This window comes from Emydura macquarii, unplaced genomic scaffold (assembly GCF_026122565.2).
Source record: "Emydura macquarii macquarii isolate MOO-44397 ecotype Brisbane River unplaced genomic scaffold, CSIRO-AGI_Emac_v2 contig_212, whole genome shotgun sequence".
NCBI lineage: Eukaryota > Metazoa > Chordata > Testudines > Chelidae > Emydura > Emydura macquarii.
The window spans coordinates 8,255,929-8,273,902 of NW_027130349.1; the positions used below are offsets into that span (position 1 = coordinate 8,255,929).

Consider the following 17,974-nt stretch of genomic DNA (forward strand, 5'->3'; position numbering starts at 1 on the left):
GTAGATGAGTCTACAGGATGACAGGGGAGCATAGTATTCTAGCATCATGTATTCTTGGGCCATGTCTACACTGCTAAGTGACGTCGACTTACTTTAAGTCGACTTTCAGCAGCCGATTTTTAGAAGTTGCAGCAGCATGTATACACTACGCTTTTTGCACAGGTCTCCTGCATTTACACTGAGCACTCAATTCGAATTGCAAAGCAGTGCAATGTGGGTAGCTATCCCACAGTGCAACTAGCTGTGGTGGCTGTTGGGATGAGTGTCATCGTCCCATGATGCAACACTGCTTCCCCCTCTCTTCTTCACCTCCCAAACAAACAGGAAAAGTATTTCGGTGCCGTTTTTTTTACTCCCCGCGCTCGCCATTGCTGTAGAGACATGGAGCCAGCACAACTCTGCACTATTATTGTGAGCATCACAAATACATCGCGGCTTATCGAGTATTTTCGAAGTAGAGCAAGAAGCCAAAGCACAAACAGTGATGCCACCGAGGCTGCCTTGCTACAAGCCATCAAGCAGAACAATTCCCGATTGCTGCAGGCTGTAACGAGTCATCTGCATTCTGTGGATTGCCAGTTCTGGTGCAGGGAAACAAGCACAGACTGGTGGGACTGCATTGTTATGCAGCTGGGGGATGATCGGTGGCTGCAAAATTTTTGTATGCGAAGGGCAACTTTCCTAGAACTGTGCTCAGAGCTGGCCCCGTCCCTGAACTGCGTGAATACTCACTTGAGACAAGCTCTGACGGTGGAGAAGAGAGTCGCCACCGCTCTTTGGAAGCTGGCAACCCCAGCTGTTACCACTTGGTTGGGAATCAATTCGGAGTTGGTAAATCTACAGTGGGCACTGCCGTGATTCAAGTATGCAGTGCCATAAATAGACTTCTGCTAAGAAGGCTAGTGACTTTGGGAAATGTGCAGGACATAGTGGAGGGGTCTGCCACAATGGGGTTCCTAAACTGCGGGGGTGGGGGGTGCTATTGATGGGATGCACATCCCTGTCTTAACACCCGCCCATCTAGCAACCGAGTACATAAACCACAAGGGGTACTTTTTCATGATCCTGCAGGGGCTTGTGGATCACAGGGGTCGTTTCACTGTCATCGATGTGGGGTGGTCTGGGAAGGTGCATGACATGCGCATATTTCGTAATTTGGGACTGTTCTCTAAGATGCAGGCAGGCACTTTTTTCTCCAGATCAAAAAATTCAAATTGGGGGTGTGGAAATGCCCGTAGTGAGCTTGGGGGATCCTGCTTACCCCGTGCTCCCTTGGCTAATGAAGCCGTACACCAGTCACCTTGACAGCAACAAGGAGTATTTTAATAAGGGGTTAAGCAGTTGCAGAAGGGCTTTGGGTGTTTAAAGGGCAGATGGAGGAGTCTCCTCACTAGGCTGGACCTGAGTGAGAAGTACCTCCCTTCTGTGATATCTGTATGCTGTGTTCTTCATAATGTGTGTGAAGCAAAGTGAGAGGTTCCCCCAGGGTAGGGCTGTAGAGACAGAAATTCTGGCTGCTAATTATGAGCGGCCAGATGCCAGCCCTACAATGAGAGCTAACCACAGTGTGCTTTGCATTACGGAAGCTTTGAAAGCCAGATTCTGCAATGAGATGCAGGACTGATTTCTGTTCCTGTATGTTGTTTGCCTTTGGTGAACCTCCTCCCCTTTGATATCTGTGCCCACCAAATCCCTCCTGGACAAGATATGATTTAATGAAGAAACATGTTGAAATTATGCTTAACTATTTATGAACATTCAAGTCATGGGGGATGGGGAGGAGTGTTCATTCACTTTCTCAAGGGGTAGGGTGGTAGCTTGCTGGCCAGCTGTCAGCATAGCAGCTGCTGCTGCTTCCCTCCACCGGGGTGGAGGTGAGCACGTACTGCAGCCTGGCCAGTCTCCTCAGAGGCTAGGGGCAGGGGAGGGGGCAGGCATCAAAGCCCTCAGTCGAGGGGCATTATGGAGTGGCTGTAGCATGACTTTGTCCTTCCTCAGCTGCTCCTGAAGCTCCACAAGCCACCGCAGCATGTCTGCCTGGTCCCGTGTGATTCGCAGCATCTCCTGCGTGGTACTGTGATCATGCTCCATATTTCTCTGCAAGTCTCCCTGTCCATGTCCATATCCTGGGACAAGGTCAGCCGCCCCGTGCTTTGCTCTGTCTCTGTGGCCGCTGAGGTCTTCGTGAGCTCACAAAACATGTCATCTCTTGGTTTTTGTTTGGTTTTGTTTTCCCCTCTTTCTAATCTGCGGTAGTCTTTCCGCAGCATTTCTTGAGGGTGGGGCCAAAGCCAAGGTGTCTACAGAATGAAAAAAAATAAGGTAGCCCCTGTTCTCATAGTGAAGAAAATGATACAACTGCAACTATGTGGACAAAAATCCCCATGCAGTGCACAGGGCAAACACAGAGCCTCATTCCATTCCTGACGTCCCAGAAGGGTCTGAGGACAGCATGGAGGGTGGGGGAGTCTCTCCTGCTATTTTAAACCCTTACAGAGAGGAACTGCGGAGAGCGTTGGGGGGGGGGGGGGGGGGGGGGTGTCTCTGCTTAAAACAAAGATTTGCTGGACACAGCGGGGTACCAGTAGTGTTCTGCCATGATGTAGGCTCCTTTGATTGCAGCAAAGTATCCTACCGTGGAGGGAGGAACATGTCAGCCCTCCCCTGAAAACTTTTGCAAAGGATAACAGATTACATACATGAAAGTTTCCATGAGATATCAACTGATAAACGTAGCATTTCTCATCACAAAATAAACTGTTCCCTGGGTAACCCCCCAGTACAGTCAACGAAACGCCTGAAATCCCCTTCGTGTCCGTTCCCCCCCACCCATTGTAAAAGGACAGAATTGCTAAGAGGAAGGAAAAAACAAACACACACCTCACCAGATGTGCCTTCCACAGGATCATTAGTGCTGTCCTGTGTGCTGCTGGACTGCTCTGCGGGTCAGGAATATGTCCTGACTTTCAGGCAGAACGGACAGCACGCTCTCATGCACCCTGCTCTCCTCAGCCTCCTCCTCCTCGTCCACAGAGTCCTCATCATTGTCCATGGACTGTGACCTAGCGGAGGTATCGATGCTGTGAGGCAGCACCGTGGTGGGATCGCCACCGAGAATTTCATGAACCTCATCATAGAAGCGGCATGTTTTGGGCAAGGAACCAGAACAGCTGTTAGCTTCCCTGGCTTTCTGATATCACTGACGCAGCTCCTTGATCCTCACCCGGCACTGCTGAGCATCCCTCATGTCCCTTCTCCAGCATGCCCTGGAATATCTTCCCATAAAATGTACAGAGATTCTTTTTGCTGGCTCTGAGCTGAGCCAGAACGGACTCCTCACCCCACAGCCCGATGAGATCCAAGACCCCTGGTCGATTCCATGTTTGGGCTTTGCAGGAGCCATGTGGAGAACAGTGACAAAGCTCTCTCCATGTTGGCAACACAGGAAATGAAAATTCAAATCTTCCCGGGGCTTGAGGGGAAGGGATATTTCCTGGTAGTGTGACCACAGAGCAGCACACCACGACTGTCCAGAGCGGTCAAAACGGGGCATTGTGGGATACCTCCTGGAGGCCAATACATTTGATATAAGTGAAGTTGTGTCTAATTGACACTAAATCGAATTTGTTAATTCAATTTAGGTGTTACGCCACTTGCAGAGGTGGTCTTATTAAGTCAATTTGAGGTGACAATTCGAATTAACAGTGGTGCCAGTGTAGACGCAGGTGTACATAGGTCGATGTAAGTGACTTTATGTCGACCTACGTCGCCAGTGTAGACCAGGCCTTGGACATCCTTTTTCCCTTCCCCAGCATAACTCAAATTTTCCTCTCTGATATCTCTTTTCCACCCTTCCAAAACAGGTTACATTTTATCAGTCTGCTGACCAGATCCCATCCAGACTAGAGAGATATTTAATGAGAAGAGCAAGCTATTGTAGAAACACAGGACTAGAAGTCTTGGAATCTTGCCCCACTGAAATCAATGGCGGTTTTGCCATTAACTTTAACTGGGCCAGGATTTCACCCAGGATTCTAAAACCACTTCTGATACCGCAGCCTTGGGCAAGTAACTAGACTGGTCTGCGTCGGTTTCACTCCTAATAGGGTTATGCTATATGAAATAGTAATAAAACAGTTTTGTCTGCCCTGAACTTGAACTTAAACCATCTTCAATACTTGTTCAGGGGCACCTCAATTTTAAAATCAGCCTGGTTCATTTTCCTAGTACAAACCCTCCAATAGACAACTGATATACAGAGCTCCATAGTTCTCCAGCAGAGGTCAGTGCAACACACGTGCGCCATGAAGTTCATTACTTTTGGGCATTCCATTCACTATTCAAATTTTGTAAAACAAAAAAAAATAAAATCAATGTTATCTAAACATGCATTCAAAATAATATCTTCTGAAAATCTACTTGGCTACATATTATTACAATAAGATGATGAACAGACGGTGATGAAACACTAGCCACAAGGGTCTATTTTATATTACAAAGTAATAACGTTTTTATATATATATATATATATATATATATATATATATATTAAAAAACTTGCAACATAAGGATATGTTCTCTGAACAGATCTTCTCTGTTCAGTCAAGAACCTCTACCTAAGCACCTCCTGCCATTCTTATTCATGTGAGTAATCACCCTCAATCATGCAAGTAGCCCTTCTGAGTTCTACTTGCATGAAAAAAGATTGCAGGATTAGGACACTTGTGCCCACTTGGCAAGTTTTACTCACCCAAAAACAAAGTCTTATATACATGCTTAACTTTACATGCTGTAAGTAGTACCATTGTGTTCAGCAGAACTACTGACAGTGTAAAAAATTAAACAGGTGATTAAATCTTTGCGGCATTAGGGCCTAATTAATCACTAGCATCACTGATAAATTGTTAATTTACAATTATATTTTATACTTCTCAACAAACATGCCAGAAAGCATACATTCCCATCATTATAGAACCTATTGTTATGCTGACATCTCAAAATATCCTGCAAAGACCAACAAAAGTAATTCTTTCAGTGAATGAGTTTAGTTTTAAATTTAGGTATTTACTTGTAAATATAAAGTACATAGCTCAACAGTCTATAAGTAGTAGTTGTACCAACACACTCTTGCAGTGAAAATGATTATACACATGTATGAGTTACTCGTTCGCTCGGTTGGTAGGATTTACCACGAAAATTAACAATTTTTGTCAGTGTATTGTGTATTTTGCTATCAAGCCTATACAGTCTTCAGTGTATACCCACATACTTTTACTGTAATGGTAAGATTCATCCTATGTTGTTTCATAGCATTTTAAGATGGTATTTATAAAACACTAGAAGAAAAGAAGCCTCACACCTTAGTGGTATGCTAATTATCTTTATTAGGACTCAAAGTATTTACATAATAAGTAAAGTAACATCCCTGTTCAACCCAAATACATTTGTCAGAATTTTAACCTTTGCAGTTCAGAACTATTTTAAAACCGTGTAATCCACTTTATTTCATGAATGTAAAGTATACTCCTTCTAAACGGCAAATTTACTTTGAAATTCCTGTTTGGTAACGTAACATTTAATAACACACAATTCATTGCTAGGCAATGAATGCACTGTCTTGTACGTAAACCTTATCTGGGATCAGATTCAGGACCTAAGTTTTAAAATGAACTATAATGCTGCTACCCCAAATTCTAGACAAAACTCACAAAACCACACCTGGAAGTCCAACATTTTTGACTGATACTACAAATGCCACTTTAAAGACAGTAGCAAGCATATTATTGTTAGAGTGTGGGGGCTTGGATTCCGGATGCCCGGGTTCTCGCCTGGGAGAGGAGTGGGAGTGAGGGGAGGGAGGGGAGTGGGGCGAATGGAGCCCAGATACCTGATTTCTCTCCTGGTTCTGGGAGAGAAGTGAGGCCTAGTGACTAGCTGGGAGCTTCTGGTCAGTCTCCTGTCCCCTGCCAGGTTTCTCCCCGTGCAGCAGGGCTCCCCGCTCCACAAGCAGCTAGGATTCCCCCCATCCTGCCTGGCTTCTGTGGGGCTCCCATCCAGAGCTTCCCTCCCACCACCTGACAAGTCCCTAGGCTAGCCTTGCAGGTCTGCTGCCCAATTTTCCAGGGGCCCCAATGGCCACCACTGCCCCCCCCACCCCCATGCCCTCTGCTCCTGCTGCCTGGGGTCAGAGCCTGGCTGGGAGCTGCAGCCACATGCCATTGCTGTCTGCCCATATGTGCAGATAAGAGAGGGACAGTCCCTCCTACCTGCACATGTGGGCAGGCGAAGGCAGCGGCTGAACACCATCCAGAGCTCCTTGATCACACCTAAGGCTTTTTTTTTTTTTTTTGGTTACACAATAGGGAGGGGACATGGCTTGGGAGTTGCTGTGCCCCCCCCCCCCGATTAGCAGTTGCAGCCGCCCTGCCCCTGAGGCTGCCAGAGCAGCAGCCCCAGGGCTTACTCAGCCCCTGGGGAGCAGGGAGATGCTGTCAAAAGAGCTGATTAGATCAAGCTGATCGGCTGGCAGCAGGCCAGGCGAGCCAGACAGCCCATCTGCAGCCCTGTGGGGGAAACAACTGATCATCCCGCTGGGTGTTCAGCGCCCACTATTTTTTTCCTGTGGGTGCCTCAGCTCCTCAGCACCCCTGGAGGTGGCACCTGTGTCTCAGGCTGAAGGGGAGAGTTGTGATATGCCATCCCCCTCTTGTAGAAATTTGATAGAATCTTCCCAAAGCCGCCTTTTGCTCTTGCACACACTGCTCAAATGGCTCAACTTGCCATACTCCTTGCCAAGCTGTCCTAGTGCGGGGCACTTCTCCTTTACCTGCTCATGCTGTCTCCCACAATAAATACATCTCATTCTGCGTATGGGATCTTGGCCACCTGCTCTCCTTTGCGGCAGTCTCACTGCATGTACTTCTGGGGTTTTATGCCTCCTAGGGCTTTCATTCTTTCCCTGAGACTTCTGCTGCTCACCTTATGTCTAAGCATCTGTCTAATGTGAGATCACTTTCCTGGAGCAGCCACCCCCAGAACTCGTGATCCCAAGTGCTGCAGACTACCCTGTCCTGAAGTAGGGAGTTTGCCAAGTCCCCAGAATTGCATGTAGCAGCCAGTGTGGCAGTAACACAGGGGGTCTATCTCCCCCCCTTTGGATGGGGTTCTAGAGAAAAACTTGTGCTGCTCCAGTTTTATTCTGGTTTGGGGAGCAATAGGGCCCTTAAGATACCACCACTTTACCTCCTCCACCCACATCTGACCTTACCTAGCTATATCATAATAAAAACTGCTCCTGGTCTCCTCTAGGATTTTACAACAAGGTATCTAACGCACATTAGTTATCTCACTGCGAAGGAAAAAAAGCATACAAAAACACACTGCATTTTGTCAGTGAATAGCTATTGCCTTCTGCTGGCGCTCCCCTTGGTAAAGCAATCTACCCACTTCGAATAGCTCGTACAAGCCAGGCTTGAGCCTGCAACCCTTCCTATGATGGGTTCACTTGAGTAAGATTGTAAGACTGCACCCTTGGAGCGTAGACTATGTCTTCTATATATTGGACAGCTCTGAGCACAGAGATTATAGTGCTTAATAAATAAAATACCAATAATGCCTTGAACATTTCATTGATTAACAAAGCAGTGGCAAGACAGATTGGTCATTCAATATAGTGAACTCTCTTTTTCTCTAACATATATGAATAATATGGAAAGGGATATATTCTTATCAGCTATTATTTCCCCCCACACTTAAACTGCTAGGAGATATAAATTTAAAACAAATTAAAAATCAGTATTTAGTATTTTGTTGTTCACTTCTGCTGTGTTATTAACTCGCGCAGTTCATTTTATTAAATGATTTTAGTGCTCATGAAAATGTGCCAATTTGACAGCTCTAGAAAGTAAAGGTCTCAGTTTAGGTATAACAGGCAGCAGTGAAATTTTCACTGCAGTGGCTAGCCCATGTGCTTTAAAGGTGACCTGGAATTTATTTTTAAATTGGGTTTTCATATGGATTTTGCATTGTTATGACAGACAAAAAAAAAAAAAAAACAATCTGAATTTGTCTTTTTTTAAAAAAAAACCTACGAACATAAAAAATATCAACTTCTTTCTTTGCTATAGAAACTGTTGGATGTCTCAGGATGTATATTGTTTAGGTTCTCACACTTTAAATGAAGGGATTATGATTGCAAGAATATTCTATCTTCTACTGTAGACAATGGATTGTGTGGTGTGTCCTGGGTGGAAGCTGGAGGCATGTAGGTATGTATAGCAGTCAGTAGGTTTTTGGTATAAGGTGGTGTTTATGTGACCAATCTTAATATCCACCTAGGTAAATGAAGAAACAGATTGACAGAGACAGAAGGGTACCCAGAAGTCACCTACTACAGGACAGACCCAACAAAGAAAACAACAGAACGCCACTGGCCATCACCTACAGCCCAGCTAAAACCTCTCCAAAACATCAAGGATCTACAACCTATCCTGGGAAACGATCCCTCACTCTCACAAACCCTGGGAGGCAGGCCAGTCCTCGCTTACAGACAACCCACCCAATCTGAAGTGAATACTCACCAGCAACTGCACACCGTACAATAGAAACATTAACCCAGGAACGTATCCTTGCAACAAACCCCATTGCCAACTCTGCCCGCATATATACTTAAGTGACAGCATCACAGGTCCCAACCACAGCCACCACACCATCAGGAGTTCATTCACCTGCACATCTACTAATGTGATATACGCCATCATGTGCCAACAATGCCCCTCTGCCATGTACATTGGCCAAACTGGACTGTCGCTACACAAAAGAATAAATGTACACAAATCAGACATCAGGAATGGTAACATTCAAAAACCAGTTGGAGAGCACTTCAATCTCCCTGGACACTCAGTAACAGACTTGAAAGTTGCCATACTTCAACAAAAAAAAACTTAAAAACAAACTCCAGCACAAAACTGTAGAGCTAGAATTTATATGCAAACTTGTAACTATCAGACTAGGTCTGAATAGAGACTGGGAGTGGCTAGCCCACTACAAAAAATAATGTTCCCTCTTTTGACATTCACACCTTCTCATCTACTGTTGTGAACAGCCTCATCCAACCTGATTGTATTAACCACGTTAACACTTGCTCTCCTCACTGTGATGTAACTCACTCATCCTTGCAGGTATATCTATACCTGCCAAACTGAAGTGGGTTTCTGCCCATGAAAGCTTATGCCCAAATAAATTTGTTAGTCTTTAAGGTGCCACAGAACTCTTGCTGTTTTGGAGGTTTTATTTATCAAAATGTTAAATAGTAATTGAAGTTAGTCATTGACAAAACTTAAAAAAAAAAAAAAAAAAAAAAAAAGGCCTTTCTTACATCTCATAAAGAAGCAAAAAAGGACGGACATTTTTTCCCCCTTTGCAGGTCATCTTTAACCTTGCCCGAAAGGACCAAACCTTATTTCCACTGACATTTAAAACCACAGTAGCAACCTTCCAGCAAGGCTCTCTCTTAAAAAGGTGCTAATTTGCACCCCAATCCACAAACACTTGGGCTTGTCTACACAGGAAGTTGTTCCTTTAAAAGTGGGTTAGGAAAAACAGGAACAAGGCACTCTTATTCCAGATTAATAGTGTCCATACATGGAAGTTATTCAGGAATTAATTTTAAATGTAACACCTTACTTTAAACAGAGACAACTTTCAAGTGTACAATAGCCTGCAGGTTTTAGCTTCACTGCCTAAAAAGGTAAAGAGTGGTGTGTGCATGTGTGTTTAAATAGCAAGATAATAAATGTGTGATCGTTATCTCACTGTAAAATCCTAGCCGAGACAAGACACGTGTAGCATTTACCACTAGGTAACTAGGTGAGGTCAGCACTATACCCTCACCTAATTTACCTAAAGTGCCTTGTCTCTACTATGTTTACACAGCATCTCATCCTCTGACTCCACTTCCTCATCCACAGCCCTCCCAAAGTATCCACGGGGCTCTTGGCAGTGGAGTCGCCGCTGAGGATGTGTCCAGATCCTTATATAAGAGGCAGGCCTTCAGCACAGCACCAGAGCAATGTTTTGACTCCCTTGCCTTCTGATAGGCCTGCCTCAGCTCCTTTATCTTTGAACAGTACTGATGCATGTCCAATTCATAGCCCTTCTCCAACATGCTAGAAGAAATTTGACTGTAGGTATCAAAATTCCTTTGGCTGGAACGGAGCTGGGACTGCGCAGCCTCCTCTCCCTTATACTCAGCAGATCCAACAGCTCTGCTGGGCTCCAAGCAGGAGAGCATTTGCTGTGTGAAGCTGCCATGATCAGCTGGGAAGATGCAATGTGAGCTCTCCACGCCAAGCAAAGAGGAAGTAGAATTTCAAAAGTTCCTGGGCCTTTAAAGAGGGAGGAGTGGATGCCTATGTACTTGAGTGTGGGGTAGCAGAGTTCGAACTTCTGACCAGGATGCTCAGGATGGGCATTGTGGGACACCTCCTGGAGGCCATTACAATAACATAATCAAGCGCAGTATCTACACTTACACTTTGTCGATGTAACTTTGCCACCAAAAGCTCTACGCCTGTCATCCAGGTGGTTTTATTTTGTCCACAAAGCAGGAGAGCTGTGTCAGCGAAAGGAACATTGTAGTGTGTACACCTCCATTACACGCTGTAGTGTAAACAGGGCCTGAAGGTCATGCACCAGAAGCAGTAGAACCATAGTTTGTAGTGAATAGCAGGTAGATATAAATGTAAGTGAATTCCTAATGTAATGCTTCTCCATTTTTAAGATTTGTACATGCAATATAGCACGTAGTCTGCCTGATAGATGGCTTTAATTTGGTAGTTGCCTATCTAGATAGAAACTAGCTTTTTGATTTAGTGACTCTTACACACAGGTCAGTATTCATGTTAAAGATGACAAAGCATCTTCATACTGGGCTTCAATCAAAGTGCTCAGTAAACAAATGGCAATTTTGATACATATAAATCTATTTAGATCTAATTTAGCACACGTCTGTATACTTGTACAACAACATGAAAAAATGGTGGTGGTGGTGATGCTGCTAACCATATACTTTGGGTATTTTACCTCTACAGGGAATTACAATATATGAAGACAGAGGATAGGAGCCCCTTCGAGCTTACATCAAAGATAAAGAGACCCTCCAAAAACTTTGAAAAAATATTATTTGTCAAGAAAATCAAAAGAATTCAAAATTGTCAAAAGCCACCAGTGCTGGACTGAATTCTATGATGCTGGCAGCAGAAGCCTGGAGAGGTGTGTTATATTGGCACTTGGCAGCTATAGGATGAGTTTTTTAGTGTAGATGATGTGCCACTAATACTCTATCACAGAAGTTGTTCTTGGAAATACACAAGCAGTCGAATTTGGCACATGTCCGAGTAGTATGGAACCCAGGAAAGAAAACAGACTCAATCTAATCAGAGAGCATCACGTTCACCTGCTCCTATATCCACCAGAGCAAGCATGCCTTCCAACAATTGGTCCTGTTGAATTGTTTGCATGAGAAAAACCACACAAGGAAAGACAAGAAACTTCATAAAACAGTAACATTTGAGAGAGCAACCAATCCAAGGGGAAGAGCACATCAAAAAGGAGCGATGAGATGTAGCGCAGAATATTTGTGGAAGACTTGGTTGCTAAGGATGCTGTTTATCACTCAACATGCCTTTCTTCCTACTTGAGTAAAACAAATCTTAAAGCAAAACCATCTAGTTACACTGCAACAATGCAATCACCTCCTGACATTGCATTTATCAGCGGACTGATTGAAGAGACAGTGATCTTATGTACAACAAGATAGGCTTTTCTCCTGTACAAGCTGCTACAAATTTATAAAAGCTCTACTTCTAAGGGAAGTAGAAATCGCAAGTTATGCCAGTAGCAAACAGGCAAGATTAGAAAAATACTGTGGTTCTGCAATTTCATTCCATGCACAGCATGGACAAGGCAAGTCTACCATTGTTCTCCACAGTGCAACAACATCAGCTGATGCTATCCAAACTGCTAATAATCTGAAGCAGGAATTTAAGTCATCCAAATGTTTCATGGATGCGCTTCTGGTGAATGAGCCTGATGAACAGCTTTCAAATAAACAAGCTGTTTCATATAATGCCACTTCAATCCTTCGGTCTGAAATAGCCAAAATGAAAGCATCAGAATATTATCCAAAGCCAGGTGATTGTAGTGTACAGATGTCAGCTACTTTTGTGTCCCAACTGGTGCAAGAGTTTGTCCTTTGGTTGATGAAGAGGCATATAATTCAGACAGCAATGAGTATCATCCTTCAGAAGACATTCATAGAAGGAACCTCTCACTTGCAGAGTGCATAGTATTTAACAGTTCCAAAGTTATCACACCACCATACATAAGCCTTGCTGCATAGCTACACCAGGACTTTGGGTCTCACAATTTAATTGACATACCACACCTACTCTTCATGGATTCTGCATCAATTATGATGAGCTCAAGTAGTTCACCATTAGCACTGCAAAAACTAGAGTAGAAAGACGCTGAGGAGGTGTGTTAATTCCAGGTGGAATTCTGCCACTTCATGCTGGTGGAAGTCTCATCCATACATACAGATCATTGATGGAAAGAATACCTTCCATCCAGTGGCTAGAATGGTATTTCAAAGAGTCTGCAGATACTTCAGTGATATTTTTTGTGATACTGGACTGTGGGAAAGTCACTCTCACTGGGCAGAGTCTCTTATGCAGTGAGCAGAATTTGAAAAACCTAGAACACATCCAGAACACTCACCCTGAAAAAAGTACTTGAGAAAAGTCAACTGAGTCTGTATGCAGAACAGTGTTCTGTGCAGAGAACTGTGTACATGTCAAGGCAATGAAGACTGTGGTAATCCACACACTCAAAACAGATCAACAAAATGAGGATTATGGTGTTACTACAAATGTCACCAGTGCGATTACATTTCAATGATACCTGTACAAATTTGTAAGAGTTTTTTTTAAAACCTTTTCAGGCAAATATTAAAGTGCTTATTTTGACATATTGATGTCATTGTTTATCCTCATTTCTGTGGTAACATCACCACTTGACTGCATCACATCACACCTTCTCATATCTATAAGCTTATATATTTAAAAGTTTTCAAATAATGTACCCTCTCTACATACATATTATACATCAAGTTGACCAAATCAGTGGTATCTGTTGCTTGCCTATGAGTTCTTGAGCTGTGCTGAGACTCTGCAAGAATTCCAGTTATAATGATAGTGTTGAAATAGGTACCAGTACAATAAAAAGTGGACTTAAAACAACCAGCTAATTACATACAGAACACAAAATAACTGAGACATGCCAGTAGTGGACAAAAATTGTCACTAATAGAGGCCCAGAGGTAATAGGTGCCATATTTCCTGAGGTATCCAATTCCCTGACCAATTTTTTTTTTTAAATTAATTCCTGAAAATGACCCATTAATTACTCTAGGTGAGGTTAAACCTATAATTTAGTAATAATCTAGTGCCATTAATTACTCTAGGCAAGGTTAACCTATAATTCACTCAAATGTGATTTAAAATTTAGTGGAGAATTTCCATTTAATAAACCTCCCCAAGGGAATTTAAGGGCTTTTAATCTTCATGATAGTATTTACTTAGATGTTCACAACTGGTTGATAAATAATTTAGACTTCCTCAAAGCCCTTTGACAAGGTCCCACACAAGAGGCCTAGTCATGAGGGTGGAAAGGCAAAATACTTTCATAGACCAAGATCTGACTAGAACACAGAAAGCAAGAAGTAGGATTAAATGGAAGGTTCCTTACTAGATGTTCTGTTGCTTAATACATTAATGATCTGGAAGAGGAGCATGTAGTGAGGTACCAAAATTTGCAAATGATTCAAAGTTATTTAGGATTAGTCAGAACAAGAGACGACGGTGAGGAACTTCAGAGAGACCTAAACAAGCTAGATGAACATCTTGGCAAATGAAATTCAGGGTTGAAAAATGCAAAGGAGAACACAGAGGAACACTTTTAAGCTACTCATACACCTTGCAGTAAAAAAATTTTTTTTTTTTTTTTTTTTTTTTTAAAATTACATCAGAAGCACCACCTGCCAGATAATCAATGAAGCCACTGGATGAGTGAGGTGCTAAATGAGCACTCCAGGAAGATAAGGCCATTTCAGAGAAACTAAATGAATTCTTTACATCAGACTTAATTGAAGAGGATGCAAGGGAGATTTCCACACCTGAGACATTCTTTTTAGGTGACAAATGTGAGGAACTGTCCCAGATTGAGGTGTATCAATAGAGGTGGTTTGGAACAAGTTGATAAGTTAAACAATAAGAAGTCACCAGGACCAGATGATATCCACCCAAGAGTTCTGAAGGAACTCAAATATGAAATTACATAGGTTGCAGAACCACTAATTGCACTATCACTTAAATCACCTTCTGTACCACCACTGGAGGATAGCTAACTGTGACACACTGTATCCCATGTACATCCTTATGGTGCGATTTGTGTATTGTCTAATGCAAAGTATGTCATGTAAGGTGTTTTTGGAATGCTCATGACATACTGAACATTATTGTTATGGTAGTATGTTTCCTGCAATGTCATACATGTGTGCAGATATGAAACTCTGCTATATCATATCCCCAAATGTGTCTCACATGACTTGAATAGATGCAGACAAACACAAAGCTGAGTGTTCACACCTTGCAACGGCATGAATATAAGAACAATGGATTGGCCTGAGCACCTTTGAGCACTTTGACTCAAGTGGAAGAAATCATGTCCAGTGCCAGACATGGCCAATTGCCTTTTTCTTTTAACAAATTAACTTAACTCCCCTGGAGTCAGGTATCAATGTTGTCTCAGGGCTCTCCCCTGGAATCAATCTACATAACATCAACAACTCTGACAATTGCCCATGGGATGGGGCCTGGCTGCAAGACTCATCTCAGCCAGCTGTGGGTAAGCTAATATCAAGGACCAAAAAGCTACTGAAATATTAAGCTTAGTTTAGGAGGTGAGTTACCTTTTAGTTAATTATTGACCAACTCCTCGCTTTATATTAATCTGATGTATATTCACTTAAAATCTTGCTGTAGTGAAACTTATTGTTTCATCTAAAAACAGTGCATCTGGATTGAGTGTGTGTAGAGACTTTGCTTAGAGTGACAGAGCTGGTGCATATACATTTCTTTGATAAATTGACAGACAAATGTAAATGAGTTTGCAGGGTACCGTGTACAGCACTGAACCTTATAAAACGGCAGTTCCTAGGGTTGCATCTGGGATTGGGATTGTTTGCTGGGGGTCTATCCCATAAGCAGCTGGCCAGAAGCGCTACTTCACGGGGCCGGGGACTGATTACTCACAGGAGGCTGGGCATGGGCTAACTCAGGAGTGGGTGGTTCACACAGTAAAGCAGAGTAAATCCAGGCCCAGGAGTGAGGAATTGGGGTGACACAGCCACACACCAGTCCAGATGGGAGAGGGGGAAGGAATGTCACACTAATGTGACACCAATTTTTTTTTTTTTTTTTTTTAAAAAGACTCCAGAAGAGATCCTGACAATTACAGGCCAGTAAGCTTAACTTCAGTACCAGGCAAATTGGTTGAAACTATAGTAAAGAACAGAATTGTCAGACACAGATGGACACTATGTGCTGGGGAAGAGTCAACATGGCTTTTGTAAAGGGAAATCATTCCTCGCCAAGCCATTAGAATTAGTTTAGAGGGTCAAAAAACATGTGAAGAAGAGTGATCCAGTGGATATAGTGTTCTTGGACTTTCAGAAAGTCTTTGGCAAGGTCCCTCAGCAAAGGCTCTTAAACAAAATAAGCAGTCTTGGGATGAGAGAAGGTCCTCTTCTGAATCAGTAACAGTTAAGATAGGAAGCAAAGGGGAGGAGTAAATGTTCAGTTTTCAGAATGAAGGGAGATAAATGATGGTGTCCTCTGAGGATCTGTACTGGAACCAGTGCTGTTCAACATATTCATTAATGATCTGGAAAAAGGTGTAAATGGCGAAGTGGCAAAATTTGCAGACAATACAAAATTACTCAAGATACTTAAGTCCAAAGTAGACTGTGAAGAGTTACAAAGGGATCTCACAAAACTTGGTGCCTGGGCAACATAACAGCAGATGAAATTCAATGTTGATAAATGCAAAGAAATGCACACTGGAAAACATCATCCCAACTATACATATAAAATGATGGGATCTAACTTAACAGTTATTTTCTGGCACTGACCTACATGGCTGTCCATCACACTGGAAGGGTAAAGTTGGATGAGGAGGTGTTATTCTGCAGCTTATTTCCATTCTTTGTACAGTCATGTCTCCCAGCAGAGTTCCTCTGGGTAGCATCTACTGACTCTTTAGACACCTCTGAGGAGCAGTGGACACTGTCAGTAGTTCTCTGTTTGTGTCCCCTTCCGGTTATCTGATTTTTACCCTATGACTTTCATTTCCATCCCTGTGCTATCATTTGTTGTCTCCCATAATTACTTGTGGCTTGGGTTCACTGGGCCCTCTCCGTTGAAGGCTCTTTGTTATGGGCAGGCTTATGCACGCCATCTTTTGGAACCAAAGTAAGTGGTGGTACACACCTTCCATATTCTCCCTGGCTGCCCCTCCCCCCAAACCAGCTGCAGGACATTTGGCTGGTCCACCTCCTAACCACACCCAGAGAACATCTGTATACATTCATGTGTCACATTATCCACTTCCTCACCCTCATGTTCCTTTCCAACAAGAAATGGTGGAACCTGCTGCCACCTAAGCGGGATGAGGAACTCCGGTGGGCCACTCCACTCTGGTCTCTCAGCCCAACAGGGACATCAGGTAGTGGCTCCTTCGCAGACCTGTGAGTACAGACATGTATCTAGTGTGGTTCACAAACTTCTTTGACATCTGTCACTTTTGCAGCAAGAGGGAGAGCCTGGTGCACATCTACATAGGGTGCATCAGGTTGCAGCCCCTCTTACTCTTACTGAGGTTCTGGCTGCACTTCTCCCCACACCTCTAAAGTCTTGGAACCTCCTTATCAACCTCCTCCTGGTTCTGGCCAAGATGGCCATCCATCATTCCAGGAGGAGGAAGTTAGATGGGAGAGTGCTCTGATATTGTGGAGCCTATTTCCATTCCCTTGTTCAGTCATGACTCCTGGCAGAGTTCCTCTGGACAGCATCAACTGATTCCTTACATACCTTTGAGGGACAGTGGGCACTGCTCAGTTCTCTGCTCCATGTCCCCCCTCTGCTTCCCTGGTTTTCAACCTCTGATGTCACTCTCAAATCTTGTTTTCTCCTTTTTTGTCCCCAAAAATCATTGGTGGTTCCTCTCACTTAGCTGAGGGGGCAGGACTTTAGACTTGGATGGACCTAGAGCACCTGTTCTGGTAGTACTAATACTAACTCCTACAATAGAGGAAGCAGGGATATCTCAGTAACCACAATAGGTACACAACCCTGATTTATCCTGAGAATGGTCTATTAGCATGCTAATAGAACGTTCCAGCAGCACTGACATTTTTTATTTTGTTTTTTTCCCTTTTCTTGGAGGCCAATTCTACAAACACCTATGGACATGCATAACATTACTCACATGAGTAGTTCCACAAAAGAAAGTTTTACTCACATACTTATGATTAACTTAAGAACATTTTGTGAGACAAGACTATTGACGCTGATGCAGCCCCATAAGATAAAGAGACACTGAAAAATCACAGCCTCACCATTGTACAGAAGAAAGGGGGGGAATGTTAGAAAACCATATGTCATCATACATACCAATCACTAGTGTCTGTGAGCCAGAGTCAGTGATCAAATTCACCACGGATCCACATGCTGACAGAAGGGTGCATGGAGCTCAATGTAAATTAAAGTCATCCTCACTTCCTGGCAGATTCCAGATCAGGACAAATATACCACCAGCCTTCTTCAGGCACATTGGGTTTAGCTAGTACAGGACAGGA

At 43.3% G+C, this 17,974-nt stretch overlaps 1 long non-coding RNA gene across 2 annotated transcripts; it reads right to left on the minus strand.

The window, feature by feature from the left end:
• Positions 1 to 11,921: 11,921 nt before the first annotated feature.
• LOC137152602 (uncharacterized) lies at positions 11,922 to 17,952 on the minus strand. Of its 2 annotated transcripts, none has more exons than XR_010919552.1 (3): positions 17,790 to 17,952; positions 16,733 to 16,862; positions 11,922 to 12,147 (listed from the first exon to the last, which is right to left on the minus strand). It is a non-coding gene; the product is annotated as an uncharacterized lncRNA (long non-coding RNA). The 2 variants fall into 2 exon arrangements; XR_010919550.1 differs by lacking the exon at positions 11,922 to 12,147 and adding an exon at positions 16,255 to 16,386.
• Between the last annotated feature and the right edge of the window lie 22 nt (positions 17,953 to 17,974).